We start from the raw sequence: 12,948 nt of genomic DNA, 5'->3' as shown, positions 1-12,948 counted from the left end.
CGCTAGAAGCCTCGATGAGTTCTCTAGCAGCCACCTGAAAAGCCAGGAGAATGATAGAGATCAAAATGACTTGCAAAACAACAAAAAGCTTACTTGAAGCCATTTTTCTCTCGGTATAAGGAAAGGGCGTTATGGTTCACCCTTTTTATAGCCAAAAAAGGGAAAGGATTGGCATTCATTTTCTACTACTAATTTAATGTCTTTGGCCCCAACAAGACTTGGACTTTTGGGTCTACGCCAGAGTTTAACTAGGGACATGACTCTTGAGGGATGTAACATTATTATTTTGAAAGGATTCTCTCAGGTCCTTATTTTGGAATGAAGGGTAATTCATTCGTGCCGCGTGGAGCTCATTCCGATCGTATTTCAAAAATCTGATGTTAGGAAATGAAACTTAAGGTGTGTAAAGATCAATGTTATTAGATCGCGGACGTATGATTTTCAAATCAATCTAATTAGGTTTTTAAAGTGTAAGGGTTTACGAGATTATTTTTTTATTCGTATATCTCAATGTCTAGACAAACTAATTATGCGCTTCTCGATCGACTAATCATTGAACGAACAATTAAACAACCTATTTGCAGGGTCGGTTTGAAACTAGAATAAAGCTCCGTTTTAACTGGTCTCATACGAGTTGATTACACCTAAAAGGTTTCGACTAAAAACTCTAAGAGGAACTAGACTCTTAAGTCTCATTTACAACTATACCAACCCCTAGGGCTACTGGGTTCACAAGATGAACAATTCTCCGATTTAAAATAAGAGAAGTGGAAACAAAATTAAAAGACAAGTCCAAGTAAAGGGTCATTACCTGCAACAAGTGGCAGTTCTAAAACGGATGTGGATCGATTTGACTCATGAGTATGCAAAGTACGGCCCTGTTTTTTGTCATTTTCTATTTTTCGAGAATGATTCCACTAAGGGTTGTTTTTGGAATTAACTCGATCGTCCAAATAATTGAGTGGTCCAGTGTCTCAATACCTCAACCACCGTACGGGTCAATTTGATGAGCTCACCTTGACAACCAACGGATTTAGAACCTTTCATATCAGGGTTCGTCTCTCACCGCATGTTATCAATTCGTGACAGTATGCAATGAACTTCTTTTTTCTTTTTCTTTTTTAAATCTAGTAAGGATTCCAATATCCGTCAATTTCTCTAATTTTTAGAAACTAAATAGAAAGTTTCTAAAAAAGTTACAAAAATTTCGTTTATCAATCTTTGTATACTTTATTCAATTACTCTTTTTTTTTTTTGAATTAGAAAATTTCAATTAGGTGTATTCTTTCCTCAATCTTGACCAATTAATAGAAAAAATCACTTTTGTTCAGCATGTTCTATTCGATACATGTAGGAGAAGAACCCGACACTGATCCACCCTTACCCCATCCTAGATCAACTATCTTAAGGTTATCGTACCAGTTTTGATAACATTCTCATGTCACAACCAAGTCAATAATAATATTTCTAGAATTTATGTGTCCAAAACAAATCTGTAATAAATGGGTTTTCATTTAGTTTTTTTTCTGAATTTTTGTCTCTTGAGAGAAGTTTTCGTGAACGGTTGCAACATCTTTTCACGTGAATTGTGAATAGATAAGTATAATACCCATTTATGTGGTATGTGTTTATTTGAAAGTGGTATGGGGTACGTGCCTAAGTCCTGGGGATAACCTCAAGGATAAGCGAGCTAGTTATGAAATTTCAAAAAAAAAGAGAAAAGAAAAGAAAAGTATATTTAGATAGGGATGTTTATCATAAGGACTGATGTCTTAGAATAGTCATGACCCATCCAAACAAAAGTGAACCAAAGCCCGATATACCTGCGTTCAACTTAAAATATGACTTTGTCTCTACTACTTAATTAATATTTGACATCATGCTTGGTAGGTCATAATCCTTTATGCTCTCCTTCAAAAAGTAATTGACACTTCTAAGTGTATTCAACAAACAGACCTCAGTACTAATGGCTTCATGACTGGTGAAATCTTCAGACATGAAGTAGATCCCATGAACTTTTCTCACAAATATTGACAGGTGGAATAAATGGAAGGGCAACAGGAGCAATTCATCAAACACCTTATGTGCAATGAGTATTCATCAAACTTTTGAGCATGATATTTAACATAAAAGCAAGAAAAGCTTTAAAGTAGATTTACCGTGAGAGAGAGAGAGAGAGAGAGAGAGAGAGAGAGAGCAATACACATTTTTTAAAAAACTTACCAGTGTATCCTACCGACACGAACTTTTAATTTCAAATGGATGACTTTGGTAATTTCTTCCCCATAATTCAGTCTTGAATTTAGAACGGACGAGAATCTAGAGGCTAATTCAATGGAACTCTTGACTATCGGAGGGTATTCAGTCTTGAATTTAGAATGGAGGAGAATCGAGAGAGGTTAATTCAAGGGAACTCTTGACTATCGGAGAGTTGGGAGGGAGAAGGACATTCGAGAGGCTCTTCAAATGGTCTAGGAGAGTTGTGAGGGATGTAACAGTTGTCTTATGCTTGAAGAGAACACGGTTCATAGAGGATTGTGGTTTTGGAGAGACACAGCAGTTCGGATTGTGGTATTGTTTCCAATTGGGCTGGGTCTGTTATTTAGGGTTTGTTTGAGGGGTATTTTTGAAAGTGAAAAGTGTGGGAAACACTTTTGAGGTTTCATGTTTTTATAAGTAGAGTAGATAAATGTATAATGGAGATGATATATATGTGGAGATTCGTCAAGAAAAAATCCTAGACACCTTTGTTAGGAAAAGTATATAAAAAAAGGAGATTATATAACGATGTTATCCATACATATAAATAGGTACACACTTTACATAGTTGGAAAATTGTCGAAACTATCATTGTTAAACTTGAGTGACAACAGAATTTCTGGACAAATACCGTTCGAGATCGGGGGACTGTCCAATTTGGCTTCTCTTGATCTCTCCATGAACATGCTAAGCGGACCGACTCTGGGTCAAATCGGAGAAATCTCAAGTTTGCTGTTTCTATGCCTGAGCAAAAACCAACTGAATGAGAGCATTCCATATCAGATTGGTAATCTTGGAACTTTACAAAGCCTGCTGGATCTTAGTGACCACTCACTCACCGGAGAGATTTCGCCTCAGCTCGGGAAGCTGATCGATGAGCCTAGAAGCTTTAAACCTCTCCCACAACTCTCTCTCCGGTTCTATACCGGATTCATTTATCGGAAATGCTCAGCCTGTCAACGATCGATTTGTCGTTCAATGAACTGGAGGGTCCTCTGCCTGACTCCAAGGTTTTTAATTCGTCTCCGCCCGAAGCGTTTTCTCCTAACAAGAATCTATGTGGTGATTCAATCCAAGGTTTGACACCCTGCAACAACTCAGTGTCTGGAGCAGGGACGGAGTCAGGATTTTATAGACGCGGGGACCGAATTATGAACAATAAGGTTTTGAAATTTCAAGATTAAGAAATCTAATAGTTTGTTTGGTTTAGATTTTGAGGGAAATTTTATGGATAATCAATGGAGAGAGATAGAAAGAAAAATAAGATTAATAATTGAAGAAAAAATTTACGAAAGACCATGAGGCAGAGAGAGAAAATTGGGTTTTGAGACTCAAAATGAACACATTCTTAAGCATTTAAATGTCTAAATAATACCCAATACAAAATATAATTCTTAACAAATAAAAAAATAACTAATATTAAATTTTAAATTTTTTTAAAAAAAAACCCCGGAACAACGCGGGGGCCGTGGCCCCTATATGCCCACATGTAGCTACGTCTCTGGTTTGGAGGTGGTGGTAACTGGTAAGGAAAACAAAGGAAACTCACGGTTAATCATTATCGCAGTTTCTACCTGCTCGTTGTTTCTCTTGCTTTTGCTTGTTGGGGCTGTCGCGCTTCACCGAAAAGTAACCGGAGAAGCAAGAAAGAAGATGGTGTAAAGGGAGAAAACATCTTTTTGATCCAGAATTTCTGTGGAAGAATTGTGTATGGAGATATTATCCACGCTACAGAAAATTTCGAAGATGCATACTGCATTGGACAGGGAGGATCGGCCAGAGTCTACAAAGTTGACTTACCAAGTGGGCAGGTACTTTCTAAAGTTTCTCAATAAATTTTCTCCATTTATCCTTTCGATTTCCTATCTTATATTATGTGTGAATCCTCAACAGGTAGTAGCCATGAAACAACAAACAAAATCAATACCAAGAGTTTAGGCCACACACAAACAACCGCAAGCAATAACACTAATTAACTAAGAAACAATGGTACAAAATCAATGACAAATTAACAACTGTAAAGATAATAAAAACGATACTCTTTTTGAAACCCGCATGGAACACAAAAACTCAAAAAGCATAAAATCCCAGTCAAAAAATGTACCAAACATGAGTGAAACTGCCATACACGCACAAATCTAAGACAATGACAACAATACACCTAGATGCTTTCAGAAACGAAAGAACTACAACAAACTGGAAAACCCTAAACACTGAAACTGCGCAAAGTCCCTCTCAAAATAAACACTAATTTTTTTTTTTGAAAACAAAAACAACGAAAACTTCAATATCTAACAATTTCCCCCAAAAGAGTTCTTGGTATTGGTTTAGTACACATCAAAAATTTAATGTTAAGTCTCTGCTTGGTCATGCATGCAAAATAATCATTTAAAAAATGATACTAAGAACCCCAAACACGAAAAATCCAAAATGAAAAATTAAATTTCCAGTCCATACTCTAAGACTGTATTGTTGTTTCACTGGGAACGTTGAAACCCCAAAATTAAAGCATATGAACAATCCAAACAGAGAGAAAAAAATGACAATTGCAACAACCTACCAGCACTGAGCAAACCCAGAGGAAAAATTACTTCTCGACGGGAAGCACAACTCGACGGGAAGCACAAACACAGAGGAACAACACCCCAACAATCAAGGGGCAAATTCGTCAAAATTGGCTAGCGACATTTCCCTCAAACTGATTCTTACTACAAAGGGGAAGGAAAAATATTTTTTTTTCGAGTTAATTACTTGTTGCCCCCTTTATTTATACACAATTTTCACTTTACCCCCTCCTACTATAGATCGTTACAACCTACCCCTTTTATCTTCCAATTCCTAACACATAAAGCCTGCCGTTAATCAGGAATCAAAAAATCGTCAAAGGGGCATGTGCATGTCACATGATCTGTAAAAAAGAAAAAATTAAGTGTTCTAATTTCAATCCATTTGAATCCGGGCAAAGATTTTATTTCTCTGATCATTTTGTTTAAAAGGATCATAATTAATTTTTGGCTCTAGAGCTCTCGTTAGTTAGCCCTAAGAGATATTTAGTTCTACTACTTTCTTAGGACTAATTAACGAGAGTTTTAGAGTCAAAAATTAATTATGACCCTTTAAGATAAAATGATCATAGAAATAAAATCTTCGCACCGGTTCAAATGGATTAAAAATTGGAGTACTTAATTTTTTAACCATATTTTTTTAATATATAAACTACCTATGGAAAATTAAGTACTCCAATTTTCAACTCGTTTGAACTGGTACAAAAATCTTATTTCTAAAATCATTTTATTCTAAAGAGTCTTAATTAATTTTTGACTCTAGAGCTTTCGTTAATTAGTCCTAAGAAAGTAGTAGAACCAAATATCTCTTAGGGCTAATTAACGAGTGCCCTAGAGCCAAAAATTAATTATGATCATTTAGGATAAAATGATCAGAGAAATAAGATTTTCGCACCGATTCAAATGGATTGAAAATTAGAGCACTTAATTTTTTTTTCTTTTTTACAGATCATGTGACATGCATATGCCTCTTTGACGATTTTTTGGATCCCAGACTAACGGCAGGCCTTATGTGCTAGGAATTGGAAGATAAAAGTGGTAGGTTGTAGCGTTCTATAGTACGAGGGGAAAAAGTGAAAAACGTGTATACATAAAGAGGGCAACAAGTAATTAACCCTTTTTTTTCTTCTTGTTCAGACAGATATGAAGGATAGGGAGCTTGTTGTTGCCCTTGATAATCCTTGGGCCCCACAATCAACCATGATCTATATCTCACTAATTACTCAACAAATATTACGGTTGATATATTTGAGATCAAGAGTTGGAATGTCCGATTCTTTGACAGCGGGAATTTCATCGCAGAAGCTGAAATCCAGCTGAAAGAGTACATAGCAACATTTACAGTACTTATGGGCGGGGCATGAATATGTATTATTGATCTTTCTGTATTCGGCTCAATGAATCGAACAATTTGGAGACTCAACCTCTGTCAGTGGCAGCTCCAGGATTTTGTAATAGGGTGTTCAAAAATTACCTTGACTCTAGTAACTTTAGTAACAAATAACACCTTCACCAAATCTCATACTTTAGTACAAATAGTGCGATAAAAAATCATAAGATATACTTGCAATTTTACAATTGTTTTTGACAACTTTTCATATTTTGAGGCAAATAGAAGGCATCGATGCACAAATATCATTTCGAGAGAAATTATGGTGTCATCATGTTGTTGTAGTCTTTCATCGAAATGAAGATTGTGAACTCAAAAAGTTTTCGCTTAGAAAAACTTTGAGTGTCGCTATAAACAAAAGTTTTCGTCAAAAAATTTGTTCATAATTCCATTAACTAAACAAACAAACATCGATAGTGAATGTCCTAAATATTAAATTAGTAGATTTAGATTGGAGGAAATGAGCATGGAGGCGATTGACTTTGAGAGAAAATACAGAGCACGATATTGATATCATTAGATTTTTTTTCTCTTCCAAACAATTATTTTTTTCTTTATGAGCGTAAGCTTTGTTTGGGATAATATATTAGGTGTTCAATTACGAGTCACTTGGACTAATGGGTGTTCAAAATATATAAATTAAGTGTTCAAAGAAACCTAAAATAAAATTACTACTAGTAAAAAAAATAATAGGGTGTTCAACTGCACACCCTTCCATGGGTGTGCAGCAGCCACTAACCTCTGTTTGCTAGTTTGGAAGCTCAATTAAAATCAGAGCACTCAATTAAAATCAGAGCAAAACTTTGTATGAACTTGCCCAACATAAGTATTGATAACACACAGATTGTCAAAACATAAATATTCACTTTTATACAAAATTCACTACAAGTTACAACCACATAAAGCTAGAAAAAACAATTAAACGACAATGTTACAATTGGAGTTCTTTATACAAGATTCACTACAATTTCATTAGATAATTTAATTTTTTTCAATTATTGCCAGAAAGATATAGAAAAGCAAAAATAGCAGCCCACAAATATGAGAATCGAATCCAAACATTATAGTCCTGATCACGAGGAGCCTCTTATTACGAAAGAGATGAAATTAATTTCATAGATTATGGCTACACGGATTATCACGTCTGCGAAACTTCGTCATCGGTGACATCTCTGTTGAACAAGACAACAATGGCATTTCTTTAGCAAATGAAAAATATATATATATACTGAACCATAAAATTCTTTTTTCAGAAACTACCCTATTTAAAAAGTCACTGAAGAAATAAGAAAAAAAAGACTAATCAAATTTGACATTGTTTTTTTTTTTTTTTTTGATAGGCAAATTTGACATTGTTTGTGTTTCATTTTCTTATATTCTCAGTGACGGTTTTTTTTTTTTTTTTTATATCTTCAAAATATGGTCCAACCTGATTTGGTAGGACCCATGGGCTGTTCTGATTCTTGGGTGGGTGATTCTTTGGGTTTAGATTTGCAGAGTAGTACCAATCTCATCCCTGCTCAACTTCAGATTGTGTCAAATATTTCTGAGTCCCCTTCTCGAGATTTAGAATTTCAAGATGAGAATTATGGTTTGAGCTTAATCTTCCCGCAGGAGGTGAAAGACCATGTTCAAATTGAGGGAATTTAGTTGCTTGTGGACCTCAATTCAGGTGATAATGTTAAGGAGAGTTGCTCGAATTCTCTTGCTCATGTGGTTGATAAGCAGAGAAAAGATGGGAGCAGATTTTTGAGAGATCGATCTTCTCTTGATGCTATACATAAAATGGAAAGGTGATTTAGAAGGTCGAGAAAGAAGATTAAAAGAAGAAATCTCTTATGGAGATTGGGGTTAAGGCCGACAAATTGAATAATAAAAATAGGAAGGTCCCAACTTAAATCTTCCTTATCTTCTGATGACATCCGGAATAGAAGCTTCATTCTTTTTAAGGAAGCTCGTAAGATGCTGGATCTTGCTCTCACGTTGGGTATTGAAGTTAGAGGAGGGAGAAATTAGATTTTAAAAAAATTTGTTGAAATGTAAAAGGAAGAATTTAAGGAAAGGATTCATGCTCTAGATGACTTGAACGAAGAGTTTGTTTCAGAGGAAGAAGTTGAATTCGAGGATGGTGCCTCTCTTTCTATGGTTTTTTAATATCTAGGTTTGGCGGTTTCGGGTTGTATTCTTGGTTTCAGTTTGCTCCCTTGAATTTCGGGTTTTTTCATTTGGTCTTAAGTGTTCTGGCTGTTTGGGTTTTTTCAGCGGTTGTTTCGGATTTATTTTTGGGAAAATAATAGCTCGGGACGTATTTTAATAATTAATATCCGCCAAAGATATATATATTGAGAACATTTTTTAATGTTGAAAATATCCTTGGCGGGTATTAATTATCAAAACACGTCCTGGACCGTCTTTTTCCCTTTAATTTTTTGTGGGGGTTTTGGTTGGCTAGCTCATTGCCTTCCTTTGGGTTTGGTTCTCGAGTGGCGTCTTGCCGGTATGCCATTGATCAAATAAATCTTTGTAATCCTTTTCAAAGATTTATTTAAAAAAAAAGTTGCTGATAAAAAAAAAATATGGTCCATGTTTCGTTTATTATTCCGATTTCTTTTTGGTCGAGATAAACCAGACAAGTACATAAAAAGCATCAAAAAATGTTGCATTCCAGAGCGGACAAAAATATCACCAATTTGGCTGAAATTACTGAGAATTGTTCTCGAAATTGCTACAATACAGATCCCTAATTCGGAGGTGTACGGTATGCAATTCTTGATTTGACCGCCTTCAATTCACAGTCAACCTTTGTATAAAAACTCAAAACTGTAGACACCCCATTCTGGACTGTCCAGATAACGTTATTTGTCGATCTTTTATTTTCCTAATGATGATTTTAGTCAAAAACAGTTTAAGGACAAATGTGTGGTTGAGCTTTGAGCATCCTAAACCCCTTTTCAAACCCTTCAAACCAGAGCCAAACAGCCCCAGCAAAACCCAACTGGCATACGCCAGTGTATTGGACGCGGACGCCAGTTATCTGCCACGTGTCAGTCATCGACCAGTGGCCCAGCTTTTACTGGCGCACGCCAGTTAATAGTGGCGCACGCCAGTCAAACCCAGTCAAATCAACTTTATTCAGCCACTTGGGCGGGACTTTTGTGCCACCCTGACGTCGGCCACAGTAGCCCCTGATGATTATATCGGCCAGGCCCGCTCCCCCTCTCTCCTACACCCCCCATCAAGACAAGTCCCATGCATTTAATGCATGGGAGGCTCCAACCTTGCCTTGACCAACCAAACAAGGCCTTGGTCCCAGGCTGATCTCAGTCTCTCTCCCCTATAAATACCCCCCTTGCATTCATTTGCAAGGGGTTAGCATCATCAAGAAGCAAAAGCACCCCTCTCCTCTCTTCTTGCACTTTTTCTCTTCTTCTTCTTCCATTGAAAGAGAAAGGAGAGAAGCCCACTTCCATATACCTCCACTGATATCCAGTCACCATACAACATCCATCTTCAACCTTTAGGCTCTAAACCACCTTCAAACTTCAACACCCAAAAGGTATACCACCTTTGCATCCCTTTCTGTTTTCGGCCCCTGAGGGGAACCAGCAAGGCCCAGGCTAGTAAACAATACTAGTCCTGGCCTTGAACTGGTAAAATACAACAATCGTATGCGATGATACTTGGCGCACGCCAGTTTTTACATGCCGTACGCCAGTCATGGCAGTACGAGCACAACTGGCGTGGGGATCATGGATCGTCATTCCTTTTGTTTTATCTTTCTGTCAATCACCCTTGCATGCTAAATAACCAGTTTACTATTTTCTGTATGTCTAGAACTGTTTAGATAAAGGTTATTGCTTATTCTTTATCTGTTTAGAGGGCCACTGGGATCCTCCTGGTCATGTTCCAGAGCCCAGATGATGCAGAAGCCAAGCACTGGATTAGGGTCAAACGTGCGTACGGCAGTCCATGACTGGCGTACGGCAGTTAAACCTAGGATCCAGTGGCTGGCCCTTGCATCTTAGTTTAGTCTTGGCCTCCTTCCTATCCCCACTCTGTTTAGGGGGTTTTTTTGTCTATTTTCATGGCTTCAAGCCATCTCATCTGTCTGTAAATATATATGTCCTGCTTATTTAACTGCATGGTTTGTCCTGGGTGTGCGCTGGTCCTTTTCCAGAGCCCAGAGGGTTGCAAACAAGGACTGTGAAACTAGATGAGTGGAGTACGCCAGTCTCTCAGTGGCGTGCGCAAGTCAAATCAACATGCAGTGGCTCGGCCAGTGCATGCTAGTAGAACTTGCTCACGCCCCTGCGGGGCAGCGTACTGCAATTTGACCAGTTTGTTCAGTGCTTGTTCTCAATCTATATTTTAGCATTGCAATCAAGTCATCCATAAACATTTTGCCACCTAAAATCACAACTTGTTACAGTCTTAACCCCCATTAACTGTTCCCCCGCCCTAACTGGCTAAAAAATGATCAAATGAGAGAAAAATGCAAGCGCTTTTACAAAATGCCCGAGTAGAGACCGATCTCCGGATTGGGCGAGAGGGGTGCCATAAAATCCTTCCCCTCTCGTAACCTGGCTCCCGAACCTCAGATATCAAAGGTGACGACGGACCAGTCTACAAGCCTTTTTCAAAATCAAACAAACGTGGCCAACGTTTTTCGAGTTCGGTTCCTTGGGTGCTCTCACCGCTAAAACCCGAGTGGCGACTCTGAATCGAGGCGTTTCGCCGCGCTTTTCCAAACACAAAAGGGGCCGCGCCCGATTTTACAAATAGAATTTCCGGGGCGCGTGCCCACAAAAACATATGCAGGAAACTGATCACGTTTGGACAAAAGATTCACAACATCAAGACAAAATCTCGTAAAATAGAAATTTATGAAGTCAAATATAGAGTTGATATTTTGTATATTTGATATATATATTCTAGCATTGATTTTCTATTATTTTGGATCAAGTGAAGTCAAATGTAGAGTTGATATTTCGTATATTTGATATATATATATATATATATATATATATATATATATACACAGTCAGTCTCAAATGATGGAGTTCTTATTTTAGTTAAAATGCGGACCTCCTCATTTCTTCCATTTTCCGATCGAATTTTGATGATCCGAGCCGCTCAATGTGTTCAGAACATGATTTTAGGGTTACTCGCGAGAAATCGGCAAAAAAAATGATCGGGAAGGGCTTCATCCAAGCAGTTTTTGTTTGAACCGTTTGATAAAAAACAAACAAAAACTGCTCGGATGAAGCCCTTCCCGGTCATTTTTTTTGCTGATTTCTCGCGGGTACTCTTAAAATCACGTTCTAGTCCGTCTCCCGTAAGGACCACCTCATTTTAATAAAATGCGGACCTACCTTTCCCGATTGAATTTCGATGATCCGAGCCGCTCAATGTGTTCAGAACGTAATTTTAAGGGTACCCGCGAGAAATCAGCAAAAAAAATGACCGGGAATGGCTTCATCCAAGCAGTTTTTGTTTGTTTTTTTATCGAACGGTTCAAACAAAAATTGCTCGAATGAAGCCCTTCCCAGTCATTTTTTTTGCCAATTTCTCGCGAGTACCCTTAAAATCACGTTCTGAACACATTGAGCGGCTCGGATCATCGAAATTCGATCAAAAAATGGAAGAAATGAGGAGGTCCGCATTTTAACTAAAATAAGGACTCCTTCATTTGACACTGACTGTGTGTGTGTGTGTGTATATATATATATATATATATATTCTAGCATTAATTTTCTATTATTTTGGATCAAGTAAATAAACAGATAAGACAAGAAAACTCACCGGGGACTAGGGAATCCGAAGTCTGGAGCAGTTCCCTAGCAGCCACCTGAAAATTCAAGAGGACGGCACAGAACAAAAGGACTTTCCAAACAACAAAAAGCATTTTTAAATCCATTTTTCCTGGCCGCAAGCATAAGGACAGGGGATATATAGGGCTCATGTCGTTTTATAGCCCCAATAATACTACGAAGACTTGGGCCACAAGAAAACTTCAAAGAAAGGAATACATCAGAAGTGGCCATAGTGGAAGGGGTCAAATGGTATAACAAGAGCAGGCTTCATACATCTCAGGCAGCAAATTATATAATGTGAAAGAAGGAATAATTCTTGGGCCACAAGAAAAATTTTATACATCCATTCTTGAGTAATTATTCAATAGTTCCGGACTACCATGTGGCATGTCCACGTGGTACTCCCAACTAAACACGGAGCGGAAAAATTTACGGATAGCACATAATTATCCTCTCTTGGTGGATAGTTGGGGGACAAGAGTTGACCAACTTAACTAGTGTGGGTAACGATAATTTATTGGTGCTTGACGGATTTTCTAATCCTAAATTAATGGGTTGCCTCAAGCGTAGGGCGGAGACCGACGTAGCACAATATCCAGTAAGTTCGGAGTCGAATCTACAGAGACAGTAATGTGTGCTAACTAAAAATTCGGGTTGTTATAATTTAAACGGGCTCTTAGGTAGCCACCCCTTGTCGTTTGATTGAGATTAACTAAAACTAAAATATAACTATTCTTTTTAAATAATTAAAAAGCAAGGTACGGTCGTAGAGTTCATAGCATTCGCAACCAGTCCGGATTAACCTGCTTCATTCAGTGTCCTTAAAAACGTTCGATTTTAGAGAGAAAAAGATACCCCGAGAGATGCGAACCTTTATGGTCGCCGTTTACCCATGCGCAGCGGAGAATAAGTTTTGGTCCCT

The 12,948-nt window shown here is 37.7% G+C and overlaps 1 protein-coding gene across 1 annotated transcript in view; it reads right to left on the bottom strand.

The window, feature by feature from the left end:
* LOC131317066 (uncharacterized) overlaps nt 1–12,745 on the bottom strand; it is a 39,766-nt gene extending 27,021 nt beyond the window's left edge. The window contains exon 1 of the mRNA XM_058346646.1: nt 12,697–12,745. The gene's annotated coding sequence lies outside the window, so the exon portion shown is untranslated. The remainder of the gene's footprint in view (nt 1–12,696) is intronic.
* Between the last annotated feature and the right edge of the window lie 203 nt (nt 12,746–12,948).

The sequence above is a fragment of the Rhododendron vialii genome, chromosome 2a (assembly GCF_030253575.1).
Source record: "Rhododendron vialii isolate Sample 1 chromosome 2a, ASM3025357v1".
Classification (NCBI taxonomy): Eukaryota; Viridiplantae; Streptophyta; class Magnoliopsida; order Ericales; family Ericaceae; genus Rhododendron; species Rhododendron vialii.
This window is presented reverse-complemented; position numbering and strand designations above follow the sequence as displayed.